Here is an 8,552-nt window from a genome sequence, read left to right on the forward strand (position 1 = left end):
TTAAAAAGGAATGGTTAAGTAAAGCTGTGATAATTTTTAATATTTTATTTATTTTTTGAAGAATAGACCAAGTGTTCAGTAGAATGCATTGATTGGATATAAATTAAGCTGTAAACAGAGAGAAAATTGACTGGAAGACACATTTTCAATTTGGTTCACAATTTCCACCTTCTGAATGATTTAATGCACGAACTGCTTCCCAAACCGAACAATACAAGTTCTTTCTTTTATTATTTGTTTATTTTCTTCTGAAAATTTTGGCTTCAGTTTGAGGCAAGTCAGAATTCTTATCTGAACTCGGCATGTTGACATCTGTGTGCACACGAGGGATTTCAGTCCTGCTGTGGTTATGACTTCATTTATCTGACTCGTCCAACAGGTTCCTGGGTGGAGCTCCCCATGAACAGCAGCAGTGGCGATGGCAACGGCAACGGCAAGAACGGGGGCCTGGAGCATGTCCCTTCCTCATCCTCCATCCACAATGGAGACATGGAGAAGATTCTCCTGAAAGCACAGCATGCATTGTGCTCCAGGGGCAGCTCTCACTGCCACAGCCCTTCGCCACAGGAAGATGGGCAGATCATGTTTGATGTTGAGGTGCACACCAGCAGGGACTATAGCTCTGTCAGAAGTTGTAGAAGGAGAGAAGGAAGTTGAGACTTTGAAGAAAAGTGCAGACTGGGTATCAGACTGGTCCGGTAGACCTGAAAACATCCCCCTCAAAGAGTTCCATTTCAGACACCCCAAACGTGCTGTGTCTCTAAGCGAGAAAAAGCGGAGCTGTGAAGAAAGGGGGCATTTTCTCAGCAGAGTTCCTGAAGGTGTTCATTCCATCTCTCTTCCTTTCCCACGTGCTGCCTTTGGGGCTAGGCATCTATATTGGAAAACGACTGAGCACGCCTTCTGCCAGCACCTACTGAGGGAAGGAAAAGCCCCAGAAATGTGCATGGCCTGTGAAATGGTGTATTGTAGTTTATTCGAATTTGAGATCATTGTAAGCATGACCCCTACCCATGACCCTGTTTTTACATACCCAATTCCAGTAACTCTCAAATCCAGTATTTTATTCAAACTGCTGAGGCAGTTTATTAACTGTGTTCTCTTTTTGGCTTGGAAGACACTTTAGAATTTCCTAACAGGGTTTGCTATGGTTTAGAAATTTGCAAGGGCTTCTTTTCCTCAAATGCCACCAACAGATTTTAATTTTGTCAACAATGCTATTGTCTCCTTAGTACACCAGAATCAGACCTGTATTTCATGCTGGAATCAGCCATGTGATCTCTCTAAATGAGATCAGGTTAGCAAACAATATTATAAAAGCTTTGTTTAGTTTTCTTTTTTTCCAAGACAAAAACCAGCTTCCCTAAGCTTGAATATACAGTTATTTAAAAAGAGAACATAAACAACAACAACAAAAAAACAGACACAAGGGGGAAAAACCTGGGCAATAAAAAAAACAAAAAAACAAAACAAAACAAAAACCCAACATGCTGGACGTTGTAGCACACAGTTTTAATCCCAGCAACTCTATGAGTTCAAGGCCAGCCTGGTCTACATATCAAGTCCCAGGGCTACATAGTGAGACCCTGACTACAAAAAATGACAAAGCAAACAACAACCACACAACACAGAGACGTCGCAGAACGTTTGAACACGTGCTCCGCTAGAGAAGACAAACTGATTACAAATAAGTATGTGAAGATTCCTAATATCTTTAGAGAAATCCAAATAAAAAACCAGGACACAGGACTGGAGAGATGGCTCAGCAGTTAAGAGCACTGACTGCTCTTGCAGAGGACTAGGGTTCAAATCCCAGCACCCATATGGTGGCTAATAACTGTCCATAACTCCAGTTTGAGGGGATCCAATGCCCTCTTCTGAGCTATGAGGGCATTGCATGGGGTGGGTGCATTTACATACATGCAAGGCAATACAGTCATACATATAAAATAAAAATAATAAATAAAATATTTTTTAAAACCCAGGACACAGTACCACTACATACTTACTAAATGATTAGAATTTGCTTTTTAATTACATTTTATTTATTATGTATGTGTATGTGTGTCTGTATGTAGGTTTGTGCATGCTGGCACTAGCACATGTGTTCTGTGGCACATGAATAGAGGTCAGAGGACAATCTGCAAGAATAGTTTCTCCTTCTCCATTCTGTGAGTCCCTAAGGTTGAACTCAGGTCACTCTGTGAGCCATCTCCCGGGTCCTAGAATTCCTTTAAAGAAAGTGCTAACAAAGTTGAAGAATAAGGAAGAGCAAAATAGTTAAACTGACTTGGGAAACGGTGAAGCAGTGTCCTTATATTACCTGCCACATGACGCATAATGTCTATTTCTAGATATTCGCCTAGTGAAATTAAAGCATATGCTTAAAAAATCCATGAATGCTTATATACTGATTTTATTCATAATCATCACAAACTTGAAGCAACCCAAAAGCCCTTCTACAGATAAAAGTAAGACTGAAAAGAGATTATCCCATACAATAACTCATTAATAGAAGGAATGCCTTAGAGAGTAAAGGCACTTGCCTCCAAGTCTGACAGCATGAGTTTAATCCCTTGGTTCCACAAGGTTTCAGGAGAGAACTGACTCCCACAAGTTGTTCTCTGACCTCCACACATGCTGTAGCACCTTGGCACAAACATGCACTCACACTAAATAAAATAGATAGATGATAGATAGATAGATAGATAAATGTATTTTTGTTTTAAAAAGACTGCAGTTGATTCCCACAATGATATAGGTCAGTTACAAATGCATTATGCCAACTGAGTGAAATCAAACTCAGGATATTGTCCTGGTTTGCTTTTTGTTGCTGTGATAAAACACCGATCAAACCAATTTGGGGAAAAAGGGTTTATTTCATCTTACAGGTGATAGACCACCATCAAGGGAAGCCAAGGCAGGAATTCAAAGCAGGAGCCTGAAGCAGAAATTTAAGATCATGGAGACCATTGGTTATTGGCTTGCTCAGCTTCCTAGGGATGACACTGCCTGAAGTGGGCTGGGCCCTTCTACATCAATTACCAATTAATAAAATGCTTCACAGACAAGGCTACAGGCCAATCTTATCTGGAAAATTCCTCAATTGAGGTTCCTTCTTCCCAGGTGACTCTTGGTTTGTGTCAAATTGACAGTTGAGGGACTGGAGAGATGGTTCAGCGGTTACTGGCTACTCTTGCAGAACATTCAGGCTCTAATCCCAGCAACCAGATGGCAGCTAACTGTAACTCCAGTTCCAGGGGATCCAACTCCCTCTTCAGTCCTCCATGGGCACTGCACAACATGGTGCACTTACATACATGCAGTAATAACACTCAGACACCTAAAATTAAAATTAAAATTGGAAAAGCTGACAGTTGACTCTAATCATTCGAGATTTACAATTCTGTGTGCATTGTTCCATTTCTATGACAGAACAGGTCAGCAGTCAGGGGGCCTGTATTTGTGAGAGATCTGTGACGTGAGATTGTGGTGAGTGTATGTATGACTATAGTCATTTGTCAAAACTCAGAATTGTACACTAATTGTACACTAAAAAGGACAGATTTTACTACACACAAGTTCTAGCTTAGTAAACCTCTCTATCTCTCATAGTTCTCTCCTCCCCTCACTTCTCTCTCAAATGCAGACACTGTGTCTCATACAAACACACATAGACACACACTTTTTGTTTCACATCTTTGACAGTACTTCCTGTTATCATTTTTCAGTAATTCTGATAGGCATGTAATGATATTTATTTGCAATTTTAATTGGCATTTTTCTAAGTTCCTGTGATACCGATCATCTTCCCACGTGTTTATACAGACACATCTCAATTTGCTATTGGGCTGAATCATAATAAACACATCATAAGTTGAAAATAAAAGAAATACACATAATGCACCTATGCAAACATCATAACTTAGCAGCTCAGCAGATCTCATGGCTGAGTAGGAGCTGCTACTGCTCATCCCAAGAGAGTGTCATACTGCACATTACTTGCCTGAGAAATATTGACAGATCAAAATTCAAAATTTGAAGTATGCTTCCTACTAAATATGTATCACTTTTGCATTAGCAGAAAGTTGGGGAGCAAAAATATAGACTGACCCAGTATAAGCTAGGGACACCTATCTGTGCACTTTCATAACTCACAGAATTGTTATGTGCAGTACCAAGTGCATGGTAACCCTCAACACACTGTTCTAGAATCCTCAGTCTAAGTAGCTTGCCACAGAGCCTGCATGGTGAGTGGGAGGGTGCAGTGGCCTGACCTGGCTGCACCCCCAGTGTTACTCCCTGTTCTAGCCAATGTCGCCTGCTTTCTTGAGCTCTGAATTCACTTCTCCAAGGAGAAGAGCAAGTCTGAAACTTCAAATAGGAAGAAAAGTTATGTTAGAAAAGAGAAAAACAACCCACTTTTCAAAGTTCTATTCTGGAAGCATACTTTATTGATAGTAGAGCTGACCCATATGCTGGCGGAAAACCTAGTCAGTTTCTGGGGATTCATATGTGAAGATCAGTAAGAGGATTTGAAGCTACTTTTATCCTTGAAAATACTACCAAATGACAAGGTGCTGAGATTTATTTTGAACTTTATAATCCTGAGCCCAGAAGATCCAACTGATCAAATCAGGAGTGGCTGGATGGCCTCTTGCTGTACTTATAATGCCCTGACTGAATGCAGCACCTTGGATTTCAATATGAAGCCAGTGACATAAGAGCCCAGCCAAGAATCTCCTGTTATAAGTTGAAAGTGGAAATGGAGCCTAAGTCCGGTTCCAAATGCTTAGAGTGTCCAAATTTTAATTTTAAAGGAATCAGATTTGATCTTTATTTAAGGACAAATAAAAGAAGCCCAGGAATAGAGCAAGCCACAGCTGAGTCCAATATGATAAGGGGTGTGCTACTTGGAAACTAACATGAGATGAAGTTGGAGCATCAAAAAACCCCAGTGCTGAGAATAAAGTTGGTAACTTGCAGAGGATACATTGGCTCTCAGAGGATTTATTTTGAGATGAATTTAATTTCATTTATAAGAACATAGCCATTAAATGAACTGTTTTTTATTGTACCTGAATTTGGACTGCATGGCAGGCAAGAAATTTTTCACAGACAAGGGAGCATTTCACTGGAGACTATAATGATAGCAGATGTTGGATGTGCAAGAAATTGAGATGGTGTCCTTAGAGTGGACAGGCTGTGGGATTCCATATCAGAACCAAATGAGTGTGAGGCACATCCAAGTGGTTTTTAAACAGAGGGTGTTTCTTCTGCGAACTTTTTGAGCAACAGAAAGATGCTCAGAGCTTTGGACATGGGAGAGGGTAAAAGAAAACCACTTGAGATGTTCCGTAGACAGTAGCATGTGGCTATTTTTTTTTCTTTTTTTGTTCAGTGTAAGAAATGGAGCTCAAGGCCTTGCACATGCTAGGTAATTGCTATACCACTGATCTACATCCCTTAACTTAGGAGACAGGTTTCTTAGTGGTCAAAGAAGAGAGCTAAAAATATGGAAAGGGAAAAATTATAATGAACTGGTGATGTTGCTATTAATTTGAAATTCTCAATATATGTAGATATGGAGGCAAGAGAGATGTAAATGTGCAATACGGATTTGCCAGCTTGTTCACTGAGAATGCCTATGAGAACTGACAATCTATATAACAAGCACTCCTGGATTCAGATCCTGATTTTTAAATATAATTCTTCAATAAAAGGTACCTGTTCTCGCAGAAATGATTTCTTTTAGAGCTCAGCAAGGTGGGTACAAGGCAGAAAGTTAGGATGTACTAAAAAAAAATGGATGGGTCACACCAAAGGTGGTAAATCCAGCATGGAGGGCCTTCCGCTGATCAAACCCAGAGTAGTGGGTGCATCGACATACATCATAACAACAGACTATGTCTAATTGATTGAAATCAGAATTAATAACTCCATACTGAAATAAATCATAAATTGAGAGTTGAAAAAGTAGAGTATTTACATATTCTCAAAGTATTATTCCTCCCTTTTCAAAGAGAAAAAGAAAAATTACCAATGAAAATTTTATGAAGCCAGATAAAGCCACCTCATGAAATGATCAAAGTTAACAGCTCAGAATCAGCGAGAAGGGGTGTCCCATCACTTCTGTGATGTCCCGACAAAGACACAGTCCGTCTGCTCATGAACCTACAACAAACATACCAAGTTATCAATCAAGGGCCCTATGCCTACAAAACTGTCGAGGCCATAAAAGTCAACAAAAGATAATTCACAAACTGAATACCCAATAAACACACAACTAAGTACAACATATACCCTGAGCTGTGTATGTCTACTCCCAAGCACACTGGAACACCAGGAAAAGCTACATGGAATCTGAATTGTAGGCTGTAATCGTGTGCCCATCTTAACTTCCTGCATATGATGGTTGTGTTGCAGTTTTCATGGTAACTATATCCTTCAAAGGTAAGGAGGCATCATATTGGCAACTATTTTCAAATGGGTCAAGGGGAAAGGAGGCTTTGTGCCAGTTTTACAACTTTCTATAAGTTTGAAGCTGTTTCAAAACATGAAATCTACTCTAGAGATGGTAACAGTTGTTCAGGTAGTCTCAATAAAAAATATGAACATAGAGTTATCAGAGCCCTTGTCAGGGGTGAGATGATGAAGATGAAATTGGAAGACTTGGAGAATGGACGAGGGGGCAGTGACAGCAGATGAAGTCTAATATGATGCTTAGTTTTGGGTCTGCAATCCTAAGAAAATATTGGTACCTTGCTTAGTAAAAAGAAATGGGACTACATAAATCAGAAAGCTTAGGCTTGAGAGAGGATTTAAATATTTTTTAGAGTATGATGACTAAAAAGAGATGTTAAACAAATATGTGTACTTGTGTGTGTTTCTATGTTTTTCTGTTGGGGGGGTTCTGTGTATATGTGTGTGTGTTTCTGTGTGTGTGCTTGTCCATATGCGTTTTTGTGTGTGTTTCTATTTGTGTTTCTCCTTTCTCTTTCTCTTTCTCCCCCCACCCCTCCGCGTCCATGTCCCTGGTGGGGATTGTCAAGCAGTGGTAGGGCTGCTTGCTCCGGGTCCATCTACCCTAATCATTATCTGATGTTGCTTCTTTTACCAGTGCCAATTGTCCACACCTGTAGAGAATGAGCCTAAATATGTAATTGATTGTTCTTGGATGTGTGCCAAAAGCAAAAGCCAGAAACTTCTCAAGCTGTCTCCAGAGAAAAATATATTTCCAGCTCATACACATTCCCTATTGCCAAATGCTCTGTCAACAGCCTAAACTATTAAAGAAACCGAGTGCATTTTGGCTGCATAAATATGCCCTTTGATTTATTTATTTAATCCTCTCTATAAAGGTGTTGTATGGTCCAAATACTTTTATCTGAGCATCTGAGGCTCTTTCAAAGTGTAATTTTGTAACTACATTTCCTCTTGTCTCCTTCCCAAGTCCTCACTGTAGCCACCCCATCTCTTTTAGTCAGAGCTGGCCATGCTCTTTTCTACCTTTAAGACTTACTCATCTTGTTCTACCACTTGGGATTCAACTCTGAGCAGAAAGCACCAAGCCAGGCACTGCGGAGAAGCCAAGCCCTTTAAGACCCAGCCTTTATGCACGAAGAATTCAGTCAGAGTAGGAACGGCAGGTCCCTAAATGAAGGTGGGGAAGAGTCTGCTTTATGGAGGCAGATGTAGGAGAGGAATGGCATGTGTGCCCTAAGACTGGATTGGTGAAAACAGCCGGTTGTACCACAAAGAAAGCCAAGGGTCTCCGAATCTCAGAGTTGGAATGCAGCAGCCTCGTTCCTTGGGTGGTCAGTGAGGACCATGAGGTTCTGATAGAGAAAATAATTCAACAAATGCCATCATCTCAGATGGTTAGGTTGCAAGGAATTTAAGTCTCAATTCAAATACATAAAACTTGAATTTATTATTGATTCATATAATTTTATAACTTAGAAACCTTTAGCTTAGACTAGATTTGAAACCCCTTTCTCCCTCTCTCTCGTAGTGGAATCAGAATGGATCCTAGGACCTTTTAGAACTACGTTTCCTACTTGGAACACTATTTCCATCAGTAGCTCAACCAAAGCTCCAGAAGTTAATCTTATTCACTCTAATTCTTCTGTCCTGATGTAGAATACATCTCAGCACATCATTGTAGCCACAGAAATAAACTGTGCAGACTGACTGAAGCCAAACAGGGCTTTAAGCTACAGTGTTCACCAAAATCGCATGGCTGAAAATGTTACAGGCCGTTGTAAAGAAGAGAAGAAAATGCATTATTTGGCATACAGTCTATGGAAGTCGGGGTAAAAATCCAAGTTTCTTGGCTCTGGGTCAATAGTTTCATCACGTACTAGAAATGCCAACTAAGGTTCTGTCAGTAGGACTTCGCATTTAGAGAATTCCTCGAATCTGGAGTGGTGGTGGTACATTCACTGTTCCTTGGGCAAGGAGATGGGGGAACTCTAGGATCTGCGTCAAGCTGGAGAAAGGAGGGAAGAGGAGAAAAACTCACTGGAACAAGTATCCCATCGGAAATGAGT

The 8,552-nt window shown here is 40.3% G+C and overlaps 2 pseudogenes; both read left to right on the forward strand.

Moving 5' to 3' along the window:
• Positions 1-356: 356 nt before the first annotated feature.
• LOC103725306 lies at positions 357-1,053 on the forward strand (annotated as a pseudogene).
• Positions 1,054-4,314: 3,261 nt separating this feature from the next.
• On the forward strand, positions 4,315-4,924 carry LOC115068336 (annotated as a pseudogene).
• Positions 4,925-8,552: the final 3,628 nt, after the last annotated feature.

The sequence above is a fragment of the Nannospalax galili genome, unplaced genomic scaffold (assembly GCF_000622305.1).
Source record: "Nannospalax galili isolate Female #2095 unplaced genomic scaffold, S.galili_v1.0 scaffold108, whole genome shotgun sequence".
Taxonomy (NCBI): Eukaryota; Metazoa; Chordata; class Mammalia; order Rodentia; family Spalacidae; genus Nannospalax; species Nannospalax galili.